We start from the raw sequence: 22710 nt of genomic DNA on the forward strand, positions 1-22710 counted from the left end.
ACATTAAAAAACTAACATTAAACAGTAATATAATGTAGATTAAATATATTTAAATAATTTAAAATTATATATAAATGTTAAACGCATTTTTTATAAACTCATATATAGATCAGACATGACACAGCATGATAGCAATGCGGTCACCGCAGCGTGATTGGTACTTTTATAAGGTCCACAGCCAGCATGTATTACTATCCATGGGGCAGTACCATGTCCATAAGCCCATTCAGGGCGAAATATTGGTGAACCTATATAGGTGCTTGGTAGATTAAATTACCCTTGAGTCGATAGCAGTACGTCAAATCTAGGTGAGAAGCGGTGGAAATGTGAATATGTATATACAGAAAGTGCTGTGTGGAAATAATGTACATAAGATTGTTTAAAATGAATTGCAGGAATGAATTATCAGCGAAATTATATGTGTTTGATGGAATATACATAGATTGCTCATGGGGCAACCAATGTACTTCACGAGTCCCAAAAATGTTCTAAGATAGCGCCCGCCGAATTGTAATCATTTGTTTGTCCGTTTTTCGAGCAGTGGTGATTCACAAGTTCAAATATCGCCATGACAACGGCGCCCGGATACACTGACAAAGGCAGGATTGCCGAAACGTGTTTGTTTTCAATTTTTTTCACCAATAAAACTGTAAGAAGATTTAAATATTCTACTTGGTGTGGGGAGCTGTATATCATATATATGTATATGTGTATGTTTATTTAAACATATATCATTTAAAAGCATTATTAAAATAATTATTATAATTTACATTCAAATTGACTCATTTAAAAATATTACAAATAAATATATATATACATATACACAATAAATTTCAAACTGTAAAAAATAAACTGGAAATAATTCTAAGGAACAGCGATTTAATTAAACATAAAAAATAAACAACATAAAAAATTACATTTTACTAAAAATATATTACATATTACAAACGTTAATAAATACAAATAATATAATATTAAATACACAGAAACATCATAGTCATATATATTTCAACAATATAAACAACATTATAAAATTGTAGGAATAGTAAATAAACTATTCCCACTCCAATCTCTGCAACAGTAGGGAAAGCATTGGACACAGGAGGGGTAACATGTATTAGTCCCAATGCAGGCTGAGCAACAGTAGGGAAAGTGATGGACTCAGGAGGGGTACACATTACTATTCCAACTCCAGTCACTGCAACAGTAGAGAAAGTGTTGGATTGCAGAGGGGTAACATTTACTATTCTCACTCCAGTTGGTGCAACAGTAGGGAAAGCATTGTACTCAGGAGGGGTACAAATTACTATTCTCACTCCAGTCGGTGTAACAGTAAAGAAAGCATTGGATAGCAGAGGGATAAAATGGACTATTCCCACTCCAATCTGTGCAACAGTAGAAAGAGAGTAGTTCACTTCAAACAAATACAATATTTAAGCAACTATATTAAATAAATATTTCAAATTAAAACAAAAAAATAATATAATTAAAATTCCATACTACATTTTCACAGTCATAGCAACCAACAAATATCATGTTATTTACAAATATAAAGCATAACCCAATCAACACACAGCATAATAAATAACACATCTTAAAAAAGATATATATTTGTTATGCTTATTATTACTTAAATAACTTCCGACCCTTTACCTGTATAAAGGAAATAACACACACTTAAATATATCTTAAAAGTATAATAATTGCACATTTTCCATAATTAATTATCAAGTAAGCAATTAATAGTAATTAACTAATAATAAAATAATTATATTTAATTTGCTTCACACCCTTTATCCCCAGAAACTCAACAATGCACACCTAATATATAATTTAAAACATATCTTAATTGCATAATTTACATAATTAATTATCAATTAAAACATTAATAACAAATAACTAACAATAAATTAATTATATGTCATTAACTTCCCACCCTTTACCCATTCAAGCACAACCCGCACCTAACATAAAAATTATTCATTTCTTAATTACAATATTCACATAATTAATTTGCAATTCATTAATTATTAATAATTAACATTAATTACTATAATGAATTTCCTTCACACCCCATATGCCTACAAAAACCATAACCTACACCAAAAATATTAATACAAAATGTAAATAATTACACAATTTACATAATTGTTTATCAATTATAAAATGAATAATAATTAAAGAGTAACTATTAAATAATTATAATTAAATTACTTCCCACTCGCTACCCCTACAAACCCCACAGCTCACACCTAAAACTTAACATACTTACTTATAATTAATTATACAATTGACTTAATTAATTTTCAATTAAATATGTAATATTAGATAAAAATGCATTATTAATTATAATTATTTTACTTCCCACCCTGTACCCCTATAAACCCCACGACCCAATACGGCAGTCAAATAAAGTATTAAATGACATTTTAAAAAGGAAATATTTACAAACTATAATAAAAAAAAACATGAATTCTAATTATACAAAGAATTTAGAATATTATACAATTATATACTAAACTACATAAAAATAATTAAAACAACGAAAATATTAACAACAATATTTTTGTAAACTATATTAACAACATAGATATTTTTAACATTGAAATTACCTTAAAATTGATATTCTTGTCAACGATATTTTTGCACATGATATTTGTGCATCAAGATATTTAAAACTCGATATTTCTGCTCCTTGATACTTATTTCGATATTTTGTCCGAATACCAAATACTAAGACGATCATTACAAGTAGTAATATTCCCTCCACTGTTAAATTTACAAGTGACCCGATAATTCAGGGCCCAGAAATACGGACACTGGTTTTACCTGGTGTGGATGTACACCCAGCACACTGTTCTAAGATAGGGGCAGAGGCTGAGGGCAGGAGCAGACACAAGCCCCCATCCAACCCTTACAGCACCACAGGAAAACCACAAAGTACTCATCCCTTTCTAACCCTACTCTAGCTGTCAATGACCCCCTGGCCACCTGGCCACCTGGCCACCTGCCCCCCCAGCTCCACCAGCCCTCCAGTTGATATGTTTCATATGCTGTGAGCAGGCAGAAAATGTTAGTGGATTTGTTCCCTTGCTGGTGAAAAACCTCCAGGAAAGAAAGTAATATTCCGGGGTCTTTGTGTCCACATTCCTCATTGCAGAGATAAGCCTCGTTTTTTGTTGTGGGTACACCAGCCAGAGACAGAGATTTGGCCTGCTGATTTCATAAAACACCGGCACTCTCTTAAGGAGAGCCACTGTAGAGTTGACTTCCTGATACATGTGTTACATACAGTGGCCCCTACTCCGCTAAGGCGGAGGAGCATAATCCCACTGCACCGCAGTAGGAAACATAAAATGATAATAACTTGTGTTATTTTCATTTTAAGTTTCCTTCTACAGTGGCAGCTTTCTGGGCAGGGCGAGGCTGCTCCGAGGACAGAGGAGCAGGGGAGGAGTGGTTTGCCTACTCCTAAGCGTGCAATGACTGTTTGGTAGACCCTCTCAGGCCGCCCAAAACTGTCATGGTCATGCGCAATTCCCATATACTCCATGCAGGCTGCATTACAGCCTGCATGGAGAACATGCCCAGGCACCCGTTCCCTGGCTGAGAGCCGATCTACAGTGCTCAGACCAATCACAACGCAGAATTGCAGTGTTGTGATTGGCCTGGAAGCCGGGGGGGTTCCTGCTGCTTCCTGTATCCGCAAGACGGAGCAGGAAGAAGAGGACGGAGGAGAGGTGGCGGCTGCCAGCCATCACAAGTACGTGGTTTAAAAAAAAGAATTGGCCCCCCACTCCCCTGCCCCCACCTCACCACCCGAGTCCGGTAGCAGTCGCTACTGGTTATATACTTCAGTTCAAACAATGCCCGCTCTATATTGCTAATCCTCGTGCACTGTTAAATAACTCAGTGCCCATTTCATCATTAAAGGTTGTTAATCATAATTGGCATGGTTTCCCTCTGCGATTTAACATTTGCCAAGATATGCATTTCCAGAGCGTATTCGAGACTGGCAATAGCTTGCTTCTGGGCTAACCAGAGTCACTTCTAGGAAGCCCAACTACCAGGAGACTTGTTATCTCCCTTGCTGTGCTCTAGTGAGCCTGTTGCCAGTTGGCAGTGAGCCGTGAAACAATAGCATACAGTGGTCAGTTGTGTTTGAAATTCACACCGAACTTATTCCAATAACAAAACACATTCAACATTACAGAAACAGTTAATCAGACAATAATTTATAGGCTTCCAGGGAATGAGCTTGAGAAGCTGTTTTACATTTCAGATGCCTGCTTTCTAATGCTATATTAAATCCCAACTGTCACTCCATTTTTGTTTTGTATTCAGGTGGCACTATGCCAGACATCTTTATTGACTTTGTAGCATTCCTTTAACTGGACAGTGATAGTGGTAGACGTGGCTACTTCGAGTTCAACTTATACATTTTGATGGTGTGTCATATAATACAATTTAATATCACACCGCCGCATTTACTGACAAAATCTGACCTTTTTTTTAATAGAGTATCAGGATTTGACGCAATCAACCCTCTTTTTTGTCAGGTGAGTGCACGCAGTCGGTAACCAACAGTTCTTTTGTGATGTGCGCGCCTCTTGCGGTCTGCAGCATGTATTTCTGCAAAGAACAGCATTGCAACATGTACATGTACTTTAAAGGAAACATGTTGTTGTACCGGTAGGCCTCCTCGGACTAGCACGAACAATGTCAAGTGGAAATATATCTGACTCGTGTTAAGGTCAAGTTCAAGTTCAAGTTAAAATTTGTATAGCGCACTACTCACCCAGAGGGTCTCAAGGCGCTTGTTTTCTGAAGGAGAGGTGGTTCTCTGTCAGGCGGAGGTGGGTGGGGAGAGAATTCCAGGTTTTGCCCGCTAAGTAGGAGAAAGATCTCCCTCCCATGGTCGATCTTCGGATGCGTGGAATCACGGCGAGGGCTTGATTGGACGATCGTAGTTTGCGGGTGGGGGTGTAAAAGGTCAGGCGCGTGTTGAGGTATTTGGGTCCTAGGTCGTAGGGGGCTTTGTGTGCGTGGGTGAGGAGACGGAACGTTATTGTCTTGTTGACGTGGATCCAGTGAAGGTCTCTCAGGTGACCGTATATGTGATTGTGGCGGGGGATGTCTAGGATGAGTCGGGCGGAGGCGTTCTGAATGCGTTGGAGTTTTTTCTGTAATTTGGCTGTGGTTCCGGCGTAGAGGGTGTTTCCGTAGTCCAGTCGGCTTGTGACAAGTGCTTGGGTGACCGTCTTTCTTGTTTCGGTGGGGATCCATCGGAAGATCTTTTTGAGCATACGTAAGATGTTAAAGCATGATGATGAGATGGCGTTGACTTGTCTGGTCATCGAGAGGGAGGAGTCCAGGGTGAATCCCAGGTTGCGAGCATGGTCCGTTGCTATGGGTGCGCTGCCCAGGGCCGGTGGCCACCATGAGTCATCCCAAGCAGAGGGGGATGATCCTAGGATGAGGACTTCCGTCTTGTCTGAATTCAGTTTTAAACGGCTGTTCTTCATCCACTCGGCTACGTCTTTCATCCCTTCGTGTAGGTTGGTTTTGGCGGTGTTTGGGTCTTTGGTGAGGGAGAGGATCAGCTGGGTGTCGTCTGCGTAGGAAATGATGTTGAGGTTGTGTTGGCACGCGATGGATGCGAGGGGGCTCATGTAGACGTTGAAGAGGGTGGGGCTGAGCGATGATCCTTGTGGTACGCCGCAGATGACTTCGGTGGCCTCTGATCTGAAAGGGGGGAGGCGTACCCTCTGGGTTCTTCCGGCGAGGAACGAGATGATCCAGTCCAATGCTTTTCCTTGTATCCCGACGTTGCTGAGGCGTTGTACAAGGGTGCTATGACAGACCGTGTCGAACGCTGCGGAGAGGTCCAGTAGGATGAGGGCAGCTGTTTCCCCGTTGTCAAGTAGTGTTCGAATGTCGTCTGTGGCTGCGATGAGGGCGGTCTCGGTGCTGTGTTTGGCTCGGAAGCCGGACTGTGAAGGGTCGAGGGATCCATTAGACTCGAGGAAGGCGGCGAGCTGACTGTTGACGGTCTTCTCAATGACTTTGGCAGGGAATGGGAGGAGCGAAATGGGGCGATAGTTCTTAAGTTCGGTTGGGTCTGCTGTGGGTTTCTTCAGGAGGACACTGAGTTCGGCATGTTTCCAGCTTTCCGGGAAGGTAGCGGTGTTAAGGGAGCAGTTGATGATATCCCGGAGATGGGGTGCGATGATGGAGTCGGCTTTGTTGAAGATGTGGTGGGGGCATGGGTCGGTTGGCGATCCGGAGTGGATGGAGTTCATCAAGCAGATGGTGTCTTCAGTGCTGATTGGGTTCCAGGCGCAAAGGTTGGTGGTGGGGGGCTTCAGTTCGGTGGTAGGGGGGGTGGACTGGTCGCCGAAGCTGTTATGTATGTCAGCGATTTTGCTGTGGAAGAACGAGGCGCGAGAGTCGCAGAGGACTTGAGAGGGAGTGATGTCGTTGGTGCCGGCGCTGGGATTGGTAAGCTCTTTGACGATGCTGAAGAGTTCCTTGCTGCTGTGGGCGTTGTTGTTGAGTCGATCTTTAAATGCTCATTTCTTGGTGGATCAGATCAGCTGGTGGTGTTTGCGGGTGGCGTTCTTGAGGGCAGTCATATTGTCTGTGGTTGGGTTTTTTCGCCAGGCTTTCTCGAGGGTGCGGCAGTTCTTTTTGGAGTTCTTAAGGTAGTCATTGAACCAGGGGGCTTTTTTGCCACCTGGCTTGTTTTGATGGTTTTTCAAGGGTGCTAATTCGTCAGCGCTGTGGGTGATTCATTGTGTGAGGTTGATGGCTGCTTGATGTGGGTCCGATGATTTGGCGGGAGGGTTTTGGTATAGCGATGTGGTGAGCTGGTCGGTGGTAATTTTGTTCCAGTTTCTGCGGGGGACTTGTTGTGGGTGGTGGTGGGTCGTGATCTTTCTGTAGTTGAAGTGGACGCAGCTGTGGTCCGTCCAATGGAGTCCTGTGGTGTGATTGAAGGAGATGTGCTTGCTGGAGGAGAAGATTGGGTCGAGCGTGTGTCCGGCGTAGTGGGTGGGGGTGTTTACCAGTTGTTTGAGTCCGAGATTGCCGAGGTTGTCCAGAAGGGTGGTGGTGTTGCTGTCGTTGTTCTTTTCCAGGTGGAAGTTGAGGTCTCCTAGGAGAATGTAGTCCTCGGAGGGGAGGGCGTGTGGGCTGATGAAGTCAGTGATGTCTTTGCTGAATTGTGTGCGGGGTCCTGGTGGTCTGTAGATGAGGGTGCCTCTGAGTGTTGTCTTAGGGTCGGTGTGAATCTGGAAGTGAAGGTGTTCGGCGCAGGGAGGTTGTCGTCGGAACTGGTCGTGATGCGGATGGTGTTCTTATGGACGATGGCGATGCCTCCTACTGTTTCCTACTGTTTGGTTGATGCGGTCCTTTCAGTCCAGCTAAAGTTGTTTGCGCCCTGCACCACATACCACTCAAGGCCTTTTTTTCAGAATCCAGGAAAAAGACATGTTGTAATGTCATTCAGAGTTAATAGTTGATCCACGTGATCAGTCACGTTAGCATTACTGTAGGTGATGTGCTTGTGGTCCATTTGTAATCACTCTGCTCACGGAGAGCACGAATATCGAGGTACCTATGAGTGTTGATCACATTAAGGAATTTCATACATGCCCAGATCTCACACAATTCACTGTTCAATGCCTACTGTAGCAATTTATCATTACTGAGAGTTAATTTTGGAAATGGTGTAAGGGAGCCTGAGTTGCAGGCAGGATTGCTTTTGTGCACGAAGGGACACATTCCTCAATAAAAACAATCCTCTGAGTCTTTGTCTTCTTTTTATTTGTGATACAGAATGCCCCTTTTCATTGATGACTTTTTTTTGTTCACCACTGTTGGTTGGCTTGATTCTATTCATGTATGAGTGTATAATCATTCACAAAACTAGCAGATTATACTGCTTTAGATCTTATTTAATTTATCATTTGGTTTATTGAGAGGTTAATATTACAAGTAGCAGTATTTCCCTGCACTGTTCCCTTTACAAGTGACCCAATATTTCAGAGATTTGAGACACAGACCCTGGTTACCTGGTGATGCACACCCAGAAAACTGTTCCAAGATAGGGACGAGTGATGTGGCAGGAGCAGACACAAAACCCCATCCAACCCATGCAGCACCAGAGGAAAAGCAAACAGTGCTTCTCCTTATCCAACCCTACTCTAACCTTTAATGCCCCCCGGTCATCTGCACCCACCCCTGAACTCCACCAGCCCTCCAGCTGATCTGGTTCATATGCTGTGAGCAAGCAGAAAAAATGTCAGAATGCAGCGCATGTAGTAAGAGAAACCCTACATCTCCTGCAGTACATGATAGCTGCCTGTGTATATGCATACTTATGCTCATGGACGTGCATAGTGCAAATCTTGGAATTCTTTTTCATATGAAAAAGCAGTTGAAGATGGCCAAGATGAACGTGGATGCATGCATGGTCATCGGGAACGGCCGTAACAACGCTGGCTGAGCCACGCGTGACGTTTCTCCGCAAGTCATAACTAGATTGCCTTAATCGCTCATGTGCCTTAACCACGCATAAGCATGGTTAATGCAATACGTTGTCTAGTTGCTGAGCTGAGGCACAGGAAGGGGAAGACAGGAAGAGGAAGGACTATCGGGAATCAGGAGAGGATACAGTGCGGTAAGTGAGGCTAGGCTTGGTCTCGGGGGTGGAGCAGTAGTTTTTCTGGGGGTGGATAGGTTTTAGGACGCAGGATAGTGTTGGGGTAGTTTTTAGGGTGGAGGAAAGTTTTTAGGGCCAAGGTCAAGGAAAAAGAGAGAGCTTACAGGGTACAGAGCATGGTTGGGGTAGTAGGGATGTAGGGGACTGTTTTTAGGGTTCAGGGCAGGGAGTTGGGGTCAGGGTAGTTTTTGGGTCATGGGCTTAATTTTGAGGGCTCAGGGCAGGGGGAAAAGGGACTTTTTACAGGGCTGGGATGGGGTGGTTTAGGGATGTAGGGGATAGTTTTTAGGGCTCACGGCAGGGGACAATTTAGGCCTCAGGGCGGGTGGGGGGCTAGGTCGGGTACTTCATGGAGGTAGGGAACAGTTTTTTAGGTCTCAGGGCAGGAGGGCTGGGGTCGGGTTCGTTTTTGGGGTGTGGGGTTAATTTTTAGGGCTCAGGGCAGGTGGAAAATTGACATTTTAAAGGGCAGGGAGCAGGGTCGGGTAGCTTAGGGATGTAGGGGATAGTTTAGGGCTCAGGGCGAGGGAGCTGGATTCGGGGGGGTTTTTGGGATGTGGGTTTAATTTTTAGGGGGCAGGGGGAAAAGGGGCATTTTACTGGGCAGGGGTATGATCTTTAGCCCGCATGCCCCTTTACCCATCATGTCTTTACCACAAAATTGCGTGGTATAGGCACGCGTGGTCAATGCATTTGTTGTACCATCACAACCATAGTCATCTTATAATGCTTTTTCATATGCTTTCAGAAAACCTACTCCATGGTTGCTGCTTCTGTGTATACATACCCAGCATTCTTCTTGGAATGCCTGTTCATAAAGCATGAGAAAAAGCAATTTGTGCAATTTTAATATCTTTTTGTAGATGATTTATATTTGATTTTTTTGTATGTATTTGGGATTTTTTATTTGCATGTATGAAACATTTGGTGTTGTTTACTTATTTCATTTGTTTGTCTTGTTCTGGATTAAAATGGTAAATCTGAGCCCTTAAATGTATGCCCTTTCCCCAATGTTTGTCAGACTGGAGTTAAAATAATAAGTTTGTTCCCCACCCCCACTCAATGCATGTACTTTCTCCAATGTTTGTTAGATTGACAGTGAAAATATATGTGTTTTATTATTCACTAAAAATGTTAGCTATCACTTTTAGTTCAGAAATATTTTTCAGTGTATAATAGATGTATTGTCTTGTAAACTTTAATATAAAACTTTTTTTAATTCCATTATAAATGTTTTTATAAAGTTCTGTATATTTTTTTAAAAACTTACATTAAATACATAAACTTACCATTATTAGGTCAATTTTTTGTACCATGTATTTTCACCATGATATTTGTGTACTTTTAAGTACAAATATGTAAAGTAAAATCTATCTGATCCAGTGTCTATTCTGCTTTAGTTTGAGAGGGAGCATGATTAACATACCTCTCAATAATGGTGACCAGTAACAAGTAAAATATACACAAACCATTTTCTAAGCTATTAAGTTAATCCTTAATATGATAAAATTTTTGACATTTTCATTTACTTAAGAATCCACACATACAGACTCTCCATTCACATGTGAAACCTCCCCATGCTAATTAACCCCTTCGCTGCGGCGGCTATTCCGCCGCAGCGCTAAGGGGGAGGCGGGGCCGCGCGGCGGTCCCGTGCTCGTGACGGATCCGCTCCATCATGGCCCAAAGGTGAGCTGGCGCCCATTAGAACATCAGCGCAGGCGCGGAATTCGCGCCGCGCAGGTGCGGCGTGCGGGCCGTGACGGAACTGTTCCGTCACCAGCACAGCGCACCCGAGGCTCGTGATGGAACGGTTCCGTCACGAGCATGGGAGGGGTTAAAGAGGATGGTAGAACTTCCAACTGCACTATAATTTCTTTTAAAACTTGTTTTCATTTGTTTGTGTCTTATTTATACAATAAATTGAAGAAATACATCTCCAACACATAGACACGGCAACCTCGAGTGCAGGACAGTTGTGAGCATCAACACACACCCTTTGTTATCATAAAATCTCCTGAAAAGCCATTTTGGCCAGCATGTTTACCATATCGATGTTTGCCAAGTTTCTTCATTTACAGTAGAGAAAAACAAAGTGATCCCAAAGCAAGATACAGTCTCAGTTTCCCCATATCTTCTCAAATGTAATAGTTCCCATTGATTGTTCATGTTTACTTCAGGAAGATGCTGGTGCCTCAACCCACATTTCTTCCACCTGTTATGCATTTGTGCTAGAACATACATACTGCAAGTGAGAAGCATCAGTTCAAATCCCCTTTCAGAATAACTCCATACTAACATAGCCACCAAACAAAGCACCGTTTATGTATGTCAATTTCTGAGACCAGCCTCTTCCAGTCAAGTGATTCCATCATGTATTGAATCCAGTCCCTTCATGTCAGGTGGTGTGTGTTCACACATAAGCCACTTCCTGTCATGTGGTTCCTGTACCGGCAGTATATAAAAAGCCCTTGTTTAGTGTGCCCGTGTTTTGCATCTACCCAGGCTTGCTCTTTGCTCTTCTGGTTACAAGTTCCATTCCTGGTCAGCCCTTTCACCCTCCAGCTCTGCTCCAGACTTGCCAGCTCTGGTTTTGGTCCAGTCCTGAAAGCTTCAGGTCTGCTGTAGTCCAGCCAGCTCCAGCTCTGCTCCTGTCCAGTCAGTTCTAGCTCTGTTCTATTGCATACCCAGATTCAAAATACCAGTTTTGAGAGGCCTATCCTACTATTGGTGTACTGTGGGAGAATTAGTGAGCCTTTGGGATTTTTCATCCTGCTCTGAGGGCATTGTCTATGTAGCCCATGTTGCAATTGGGACAGAAAGTATGACTTTTGGAACGAAAGGGATGAAAAAGGGAAACAGCCATCACATTGCATGCGATTACAACGCATGCGATTACAACGCGGCCATTACAAAGACCGCGTTGTTACATCACAGTGACTTGCTGTCGGGTGCGCGCTATCTTAAGGAATAGTATAATTCACTATTCCAACACCTTCCCTACTGTTGCGCTCACTGGAGTTGGAATAGTAAATTATACTAATCCTAAATCCAGCACGCCCCCTACAGCAATTCGATGTAACGACTTGCGTTGTAATGGTACTGAGATGTAACTACGCGGTCGTTGTAGCAACCGCATTGTAATCGCATGTGTTGTAACTGCATGTGATATAAAGGGCTATATTCAAGAAAAACAAACCTCTGACACTCTGCCCCTTACACTACCATACAGAGATAAACAAAAAACATGTTGCTGCCATATAAGAAACAACTGATAGGAAAGTACAAAAAAAGAAAAATGGTTGTGTTTAACGCTTGAATGCTTATGATGGAGATATTATGTCTATGAGAATGGGTCTCATTTTGTGCAGACAGACTTGTCCTTTGCATCACATCATGTTTTACAGAGCCGTATTTCCCACAAGGCCCTTCATTCGTTTCCTACTTTGAAACGTTGGCTGTCATACATTGCCTCATTATTGAACTGCTGCTGCATAAAGCGTGTCTTTGCTTCCAAATGGACTTTTTTGAAAGGCACATGTCTGACTCTGCTCATATAACATCAATTTGCAGAGTGAACACCTGCCATTATTGATTCCATATCCAGTTCTTTCCCTTTTTCTGCTACTTTCTAAAGTATATTCATTTGCTTAAAAGGGACCAGTGTTTTTAAAATGGCTATTGTTCAAACATGAACCCAAACATAGAGTATCTCCCAATTACTACAGCATTTTGTTCTTGCCTTTTAATCCCACTGTGTTAGTCTTTATGACAGCTCTGTCACAGAGGCATTTGCCATCTACAATTCATCTTAAAAAAAAAAAAGACTCATTGAATTCCAAGACCGCTTCCGGGAACTCTGCTGAGTGGTATTAACATGTTGCTATGCTCCTATAGTACCACCACAATCCATAACTAAGTACCGAGCTTTAAAAAGTATTATGATAATCTACATGGATGATCACTGCCCACTGTTCCACTTTGATCTCTGTTACTCAGAAAAGCGACACATAATCAGTAACTAAGATCAGGAAGCACAAGGTCAGCTCATAAATCAGAGGTCAAGAAACAAGCAAGATGTACATATCCCTCCAATGTGATGTTCGGCAACTTGGTGGAGACTTGCAAAAGGATCTTTAGGATATACAGACTGGAGATGTGTACTGCATGTGAGGAAACAAATAGAAGGATCCCTTTAGGCAGACAGACAGATTTCTACTGGTGGCCTGATGTTATGAGATGAAAAGTTAGTATACAAATGAAGAATTCAGTAACTTTTTGCAAATATTTCACATAATATCAGAGCAACAACATATTATCCTACTTGGTGTCCATATAATATATTTTACTATTTGGATATATACAATACATGTGTTTCTCTCTAACAAAACCCATACTATTCAGTGCTGCTCATTCCTATTCTGTCTGATTGATCTATCACTTTCCATTTCCCCTATGTAAAAAATCAATTTCTAACAAAGGTCTCCTGCTAACAAATCCTCCCTCCTTAAGAAGCGTTGCCTTTGTTCTTACACCTCTTCACTCCTCTACAACATCCACCTTACTGTCAAGTTCAATTCAGCTTCTGTTCGACTCTTAATTTACGGTCAACAAAATGCTTATCTGCAGGCCGATACTCTGCACTGTAGCACAGCTGCTCCCCTACACAGGAAGCATCTCCACCGTGTCTCCACATCCCTCTTCTACATTTGAGCGAAGGTCCTAGGAGCCTCTTATATCAGAGCAGATTTGAGAGGGATGGAGGCACACGCGTGGGTCAGGTTGGTTTTCAAACACAGCAGATTAAGTTGTGGGGACATTGGGAAGATCCATTGCTGCAGTCCATGAAAACACATGGCAGATCACCTCCACATGATGGTGTGCTGGGCATAACTGCAGCACATCAAGTTTATCCATGAATTGCGCTACAACGTCAACGTCAACACTTTATCCCTTTGTACATTGGCTAGGTTCAGAAATGGCACAGCTCGTGCCAGAACCCATGCCCCCAATCACATAAACACTGAGGCTTCAATCTTGGCATATTGAGATGAATGAGCTTCCTAGTGACATGTGAAATAGCAACCCCAGGGTAGTTTTGATCATTATTCACCTATCAGTGACTTACCCTCCTGAGCTTCTACAGTAATTAGGAACAGAATTATGTGTTCCGTTGGGCTGATTTCATCAGGTTATTTTTTGCAATTGCAATGTATTTAACATTTTAAAATCGTAATGAAATTCAATACGTTATTTTGCAATTGCTAACCATGAGATTTACAGAATTATGTATTATCGGGTTTACTTGGTGATTATTTTGTATTTATCAATTCTAAACTTTATTAACAAGAACACTAGAATGTATCCTTGGTTTCAGTGTTCGACACGGAACGTATGTTGTCAGTTTCCATGATAGAATGAGAAACGCCCATTTAAATGTTTACGGGCAATGAGACTGTTGAACCTGACAAAAGCCGACAGGCTGAAACGCGTTGTTCTCTGTGCACAATAAACCCCCCTTTGTTGCAGCTCCTGCTGTGAAGCTTCTTTTTCTATTGGAGAAGGATTGTTTACATATATATATATATATATATATATATATATATATATATATATATATATATATATATATATATATATATATATATATATATTCACTGAAAAAACCATAGGTTATAGACCATATATAGTTAGGAATTAGCATTTACAAAACCTTGAAAATTCACTGAAAAAACCATAGGTTATAGACCATATATAGTTAGGAATTAGCATTTAAAAAACCTTATTTTACTCACACAAAACCATTGAAATTCCATATATAGTTAGTTGTACTAACTATATATCGCGCACCCGCAATCCACTGCTGATCATGTCACATATTACATCATTCATGACATGGTCAGTGACATCACTGATGACATCACTGATGACATCTCAAATGACATCACTGATGACATCACTGATGACATCTCAAATGACATCACTGATGACATCACTGATGACATCATCCAGTGACTGTGTGTTTCTGTAAAGTTTAAATATGTTTTACATATTGAAGAATGAGTAGATGTAGAAGTGTCTGGATGAAGGATTTAGTAGGTGCGTGACTGACTGTATGAGTGAGTGATTAAATGTGTCTCACTGAATGCATGGGTTAGTGACTAAACTGTCTTAATTTGTGCATCATTATGTCTGTTGTTCTGTAAACTGCTGCATGTGTTGATCAGTAGCTATATGAGTAACTATATGGGTTATTGATTGGTTGCCCAAGCATTTGTATGGGAGACTGAGTGTGTGTGTGGGTGGCTGGGAGGTGTATGACTCTGTGCATATATGTGTGAGCAGTTGATTCACTAGATGTATGGGTTCAAAAGTGCATGTGGAAACAGCTGTATGGGCAGTTGACTGTGTGCATGAGTGTATTGGTGAGTGAATGGATATCTCAGTGCTACATGTCAAAGTAAGTACATATGTAAAATACAGTACATGTGAGAGTTGACATATATAAATAACTGTGCATAGGAGCCAGTGAATGTGTGAGTGGCTGTATGCATCATTGTGAACTTGTACCCAGGATTGTATAAGAGAGTAAATATGTTTTAGTATATGTTTGAATAAGTAAGGTGTGTATAACTGTATAGTTGAGAAAATGGAGGTGTGATTGATTCTTTGCATGACTGACTAGGTGTCTGAGTAACTCCATGGATAAATGACAGTCTGTGAGTGTATGTTTACACTGAGTGTATCTAAGGTTATATTAGAGTCTGAAGAGGTTCATCGTATTATCACATGAATGATGTCATCAGTGATGTGATCAGTAATGTCAAATGAGATGTCATCAGTGATGTCATTTGAGATGTCATCAGTGATGTCATCAGTGATGTCATCAGTGATGTCATTTGAGATGTCATCAGTGATGTCATCAGTGATGTCATTTGAGATGTCATCAGTGATGTCATCAGTGATGTCACTGACCATGTCATGAATGATGTAATATGTGACATGATCAGCAGTGGATTGCGGGTGCGCGATATATAGTTAGTACAACTAACTATATATGGAATTTCAATGGTTTTGTGTGAGTAAAATAAGGTTTTTTAAATGCTAATTCCTAACTATATATGGTCTATAACCTATGGTTTTTTCAGTGAATTTTCAAGGTTTTGTAAATGCTAATTCCTAACTATATATGGTCTATAACCTATGGTTTTTTCAGTGAATTTCATTGGTTTTTTAAAAGCTAATATCTATAGCTGTAAAATGTATTCTTCTTTAAATCCCAAAATATATTTTATATGTTTATTAATAATTTTTTTTAAAATATTTTTTTTGTTTCGCTCCCGGTTCGCGAACTGGGAAGCTTTCCGTTAGCTCAATTTGATGCCGCGACCCGGTCCGCGAACCGGTAAACGTTCCGTTAGCGCAACTGCCGCGTTAGAAACCAACATCGTGACGCGTCGCGGAAGCGCGACGTATCACGTTGTCGCGTAATGCGTCTTATGACGCGCCGCGTTAGCGCACCCGGAAGTGCTCCGGTACGCGAACTGAGACGCGAAGCGCAGCTCCCCGGAAGCGATCCGCGGCGCGTCGTGAAAGCACGACGTATCGCGTTGCCGCGTAATGCATCTTATGACGCGCCGCGTTAGCGCACCCGGGAGTGCTCCGGAGCGCGAACCGAGGCGCGAAGCGCAGCGACCCGGAAGCGATCCGGGGCGCGTTCCGCAGCGCGTAACATAAGCGTGAGAGGTCATGTGACTTGTTAATAAAACTTTTCATTGGTTCATTTAACTTTTGGTTTCATAATCATGTAAGGCTAGGTCAGGTGACCTAAAAATAACACTTTTCATTGGTTTAGAACTATTGTTTTTCCCAAATGATGAAAACCCCTCCTTCTTTCCTCACTCTGACTTTCATCATTGTGAGAGGAAGACCTTTATTCATAGTAGAGCAATGGCTTCAGTACTTGCTTCAGCTGGTGCACCCCCACCACCACCTCCACCTCCTCATGGGAAGAGAGGACCACCTCCCCAGGTCATCACCAACACAGAGGAGGAAGAGGAAGAAATAGAGGAAGAGGAGAGAGAAGGACCACAGTTCTTGGAAGAGGTGCCCCGGGTTTCCCATAGGAAAGCCAGTTTCATTTGGCAGTTTTTTTCAATCCCTCCAGGGCAGAAGAAAGTGAATGCGAGGTATGTCACCTGCCTCATTTGCAAAGACAAATTATCAAAAGGGACTGATAAAAAGTATAGCTATGGGAACTATACCATGCATCGGCACATGAGCAGGAGGCATCCACTCAATTACAGCCGGGCGGAAATTCGTGACATGGAACAAAACCCAACAGCAACTCCTGTGGCCAGGTCAACATCGTTAATATCATTGACAGCAGCAGAGGCACGGGAAACCGTGCCAAACATCCAGGAGAATTTTGGGCATATGAAATATACTTGTCTGCACTGCGGTGCATTGATATCATGTGGTAACATGAGTATTAATTCCATCAACCTGGCTTATAACAATCATAATTGCCCTAACCGCCCCACACAGTAATTTTTTTTTTGCTCCTGTTGAGCCCTTTTCAATGCCTGTTTTTTGTTGTTTCCCCCCCAAAAAACCCCAAAAAAATATAAAATTGTTCAAAAAATACAAAAAAAACAAAAAATGTTCAAAAAATACAAAAAAAATATAAAACAACAAAAACATTAAAAAAAAGTTCTTTTCAGAACTACCTCCCCTTTCAAAAAAAATTGCTAGAATGTTTAGCACTCTAGCAAGCTCTATTTCTTTTAGTTCGCTTCCCAGTTCGCTTCCCGGTTCGCGAACCGGGAGCGAACAAAAATTTTTTTTTTTTTTTAAAAAGAAGAGTAAGTATAAGGAAAGTAAACAGAGAGTGATGTTAAAAGAAAGACAGCTATAGGGAGTAAACCAGAGATACTGTTTAATAGATCTATTTACCGAAGAAAAGACGGAAGAGGGTATAATTGTGGAAAACAAAATAGATAAGGAAGTGAAAGAAAAAAAAGAGAGTAGAACAATAACAAAGAAGAGTTTCTTGGAGAATGTGAGTGAATGTTCAAAATAAGATTAAAACATGGGGAATAACAGAGAGAAAAAATAGAAAACAGAAAACAAAACATAACAGAAAAAGATTAATTGAAACAGCAAAGAAATGTAAATAACATAGAGCCATATCATCAACATAGGCAATAAAAGTTTTGCAGCTTTTATCGGCAGAAATATGTCACCAAAGCCGCTTTTGCGGCAGAAAACTGCCGCTAAAACCACTTTTGCACCAGTTTTCTGCCAATAAAAACAGCAATAATTTTATTGGCTGTGTTCATAATATGCCCCTTAGTGTGCTTCAACTACACAGAGAAAGCATTATGAACAAGTAGTGAAAAAGTGATCAGTCAAAGACACTAAGAGTAATAGAGACGGAGTGAGTGAACAAGAGTGAGGAACTATGAGAAGAGAGGGACTGAGAAAAAGAGTGGAAGGAGTTGAGTAAGTAGGTAATAGAGAAAGGAATGAGGAAAGTAGCAATGGCAGGAAACTGAGGGTTAAAGAAATGAAGCTGTGGAACTAATAGTAGGTGAATGTGATAGAAATGTAACGAAAAGAATACAAAACATTTACCTTATAATTGTCGTTAAATTACTCACTTTTTGTTTTTATACTTTCAATCTGTGAAAGAGAGAACAAACATTTGAAAAATATTAAAACATGTATTTAAAAATTACAAAAGACTAGGGAAAAGATTGAAGGACAAACAGTTTTTCAACAACTTTGACACTGACAGAAGCTTCTGCTTCTCCAGGCCCCCTACACAGTCCTAAAGATATATATTTTAAACTAACAGTATCTTGATGCAGATGAAGTGAGGCCTATCTTAAAACATGGTGCATCTTTTGCACTGCTGTTGTCTCAGAAAAGTGTCGCAAGACACTAACATTTTAAATGATTGCTTCAGGATGCCAATAAGATGTGTCCTATCCAGAGGTTTGTTTGAGGTGAGACCTACTCAGGGTTCCAAATGAAATTTCGAGTTGTTTGAAGAGAACAGAGGACATAATACATGTGAAGGCCTACCAATGAAGTGAGTCATGTCCACTTCACTCTTGAACAAAGGCCAGACCTCTTCTGTGTCCGTGGACAGACCTAAACTTCATCTGCACAATGTCATTCATAAACTTAGGAAACACAGGTGATGTAATTGAAAAATGTGGAGTTTATTTTCCTCATTTCACAATCACATCACCTGTGTTGCCTTTGCTTAGGTATCTCATAGTGCAGATGTAGTCCAGCATATTAAACAGTACCTAGAAGTGCAGCACTGCATGCAACAACTTTGACACTTATAAAAGCTTTTGCTTCTGCATGCCCCCTACACAATGCTAATTATATACATTTTAAAATGATGGTATCTTGCTGGAGATGAACTGAAACCTATCTTGCAACATGGTGCATCTTTTACACAAAAGTGACCCACAATGGAGCAAAAGAGGCGCACGGCCACCATAAATCTGACCCTAACATTTTAAATGATTGTTTCAAGATGCCAATAAGGTGTAACCTATCCACAGATTTGTTTCAGGTAAGTCCTACTCAGGGTTGCAGATGGAATTTAGGTTTGTTGAAGAATACAGAGAAGATAATACATGTGGAGGCCTACCAACGAAGTGAGTAATGTCCACTGCACTCTTGAACAAATGTCAGACCTCCTCTGTCTCCAGGAACAGGCCTAAACCTCATCTACACAATGTGGTGTGTAATGTTAGGAAACACAGGTAATATAATTGAAAAACATGCAAATTTGTTTGCTCATTCCACAATCATATGACCTGTGTTTCCTTTGCTTAGGTATCTCATTGTGGAAATGTAGTCTATCATATGAAAGACTACGTAGAATATGAGCACTGTATGCAAGAACTTTGACACTTACAGAAGCCTCTCCTTCTCCATGCCTCCTACACAGTTCTAAATGTACATCATAAATGGAAACAGTACAGAATTAATTATACATGTTAAATGGTTTATTTTTGCTGTTCTCAGAATGTATCAAATTTCACTAAAAACAGTGACTTGAAGGTATTCATCATATAACAGCGGGGAAAAAAAAACACAATCAAAATGATTGTGTTTAAAAAACCCATACAACATAACAAATCAGAATTCAGAACTCCTTAAAGTTAACTTACTTTCCATGACGTCAAAGGATGTCCTATGAACAGCTTACACTCTGTTGTGCTGTTATTACTTTCAGCCCGCCACTTTCTGAAAGAAAACCTCCATCGTTTTGAAAAACATGTTACATACAATAAATGACTTCTTGCTCTCTACCACAAGTTTCCACAAGGCCAAATCTTGTCAGAGCCATTTATAACTCTTGGATTTCTTGTAAGCCAATCCCGTCATTTGGCATTTCCGCAACTTTCAGAATTAAAATGTTGAAGATCATTTTCACAATCCTGGACTAGTAATATCTTCCCCTTCTTCCTCAGTCATGTTCTACATTTCCTATGACACTGATACTGCTTACTATGAAGCAGACTTACACTACCTCTATGACTACTACAATTATTTAATTCTCTACATCACTTTTAATCACAAAGCAATGTAAAACAGTAGACAGCATTGCAGACTTACATTCCCTCTACTCTATGTTTTGATTGGCTGCTTCAATTAGCTTATAAAAAGAAATAGTTTTTCTGAACTCATTCAAAGTGCACTTATTTCTCCATGACGTCCAGTCTTATGGTTAGAAGTTATGTCTCTGAACTACACTTATCCTCAAGGCCAAATCGTGTAGGAGCCATTAGAACTTCTTGAAATTCCTCAGAGCACATCCGGAGATTCTTTCCCTAAAATTTTGGTTTTAAAAACACCAGGTAAGAGTTTTTAAGGTCATACGGCAATTTTTTTTTGAAAATTAAAACAGAATCATTGCAGAATGACCAGCCATTTCTAGACTTTAAATAAGCTGTGTAATGTCCTGATGTTGTTGAAGGACCGTCATGATATATAATTGCTGCAGTTACAAAAGTCCTTCCTGATATTGACAACTGCGAAGCCACAAAATTTTTAATTAAAGTTGTCAATTTTGTTCCATCAGGCCTACATCGTTGGAACATTAAAATGACATACTGGCCATATGTTCGTATAAATAATGTGGACTTCATTTCAGATTTACATTGGCTACACTCCATGTTGTGATCAGCTGCTTTTACTAGCTTATTAAAGGAGACTGATTTACTGTCTGGCAAAGTTAAATATATAAATCTTTCTGAGTCTACACTAGTAGTACTTGATACCCTACAGTTCTCGCAGTCATGCTGCCATTGATAAGAAAGCCCAAACAGCTGATCTACATCTACACCTTCAGCATGCAATACATCAAGCATATACATTAAAAACTCCTGACAATCTTGCTGAATATTTTGAGAGAATTGTGTTTGGCCTGAACATCTGTCTAACAGATTTCGAATTTCAGACACACTTTCTATGTTTGTTCTATCAGTGCTACATTTTTCTAAGACAGAATTTAACAAACTGCAAAATCTTTGATCAGAATTGACCACAATCTCTTCTTTTACATTTTCTAGAGAAAACAAAACATTAACCACTACATTAGCATAGCAGTTGACACCAGAACTGTTTTCAAATTGAAAACCAACAACATCTTCAACAGAATCCTTTTTGTTTCTGCTTATAATTTCAGGTTCATCGACTTTTCGTCTTTTTGCTACAACCTCCCCAGTATTGGTCACATTTCTTCGTTTCCGGCCTACCACACGTTTCTCAAACAAAGGATATTGAGGCAAATGTGGCGCATACTCTCTTCTTAACCTATTGTATTCCTTAACACAATCTAGATCCGCACAAATGCTTGTGACATCACACTCAATCAAGTACAATCCCGATAAAGTTCTAACTCGTGACAATGCCACATATGCCATACCCTCCTTGAACACAGAACTGCCAATATTCACCAATGCACTGTCTACACTTAAACCTTGCGATTTATGGATTGTCACCGCATATGCCAAGCAAACAGGAAACTGCTTACGGCGAACATATAAGTCTTTTACAAGCAAAAATCTAGCAGAACAACGACCAATTAGCTGTACTTCCTCAATGCCATCAAATTTAATTTTTAAAAATTCAATTCCATCTCTATTTCTGTATTTTACAAAATCAACAACATTACCCATTGATCCATTTACCAGACCTCTTTCAACATGTAAATTCCTTCTTAAAATTATACGGCAGTTCAAGCACACATTCAGAGTCTTTTCAAAACCTGCAGTTTTAGATATACTCTTCTCTAATGAATCCAATTTTGTTTTCAGATTCTCAGACAAAATAATTGTTGATCCCATATGCTCTACTCTGTCAATAGCTTCCAGTTTCACAATCTCTTGCTTTTCTAAATGCAACATTTTGTTGTTGAATTTGGCACATTCTGCAAGAGTTGGCATCAAACATATTCCAGATTTCTTCTCAGTAATTTTCTGAAAAATATTCTCAGGCACAACATCTTGTTCTGGATATAAATTTGACAGTAATCGTGCATGTAAAGCTTCTTTCCCATGCTCGGTCACTTTTCCAATTCTAACATCTTGTAGAATAGTCTTGTAAACTTCATCCTTTCCCTGACGCATATTTTCATGCAGTTCAGCATAATTGAAGTTTAACCATATATTGACGTTGCCAATGCTGCCTAGGCACTTCCTGGTATCTTCATGCGTGAGCATTTTGAACACAGGTTGCCCTTTCACTGGTGTCAGCTGCAGAAGATCTCCGAAAACAATGATGTGTTTGCCACCAAATAACACATCATACTCTGTTTTGAGAACTTCTTGCATTCTCAAATGCACAAAGGCAAGCATGACATTGGAAACCATGCTTACTTCGTCAATGATAAGAAGTTTCATTTTCCTCAAGATTCTTGAAACTTCAAAACAAGCATCTCCAGATAGCTTGTG

The sequence above is a fragment of the Lissotriton helveticus genome, chromosome 7 (genome assembly GCF_964261635.1).
Source record: "Lissotriton helveticus chromosome 7, aLisHel1.1, whole genome shotgun sequence".
In the NCBI taxonomy this organism is placed as follows: domain Eukaryota; kingdom Metazoa; phylum Chordata; class Amphibia; order Caudata; family Salamandridae; genus Lissotriton; species Lissotriton helveticus.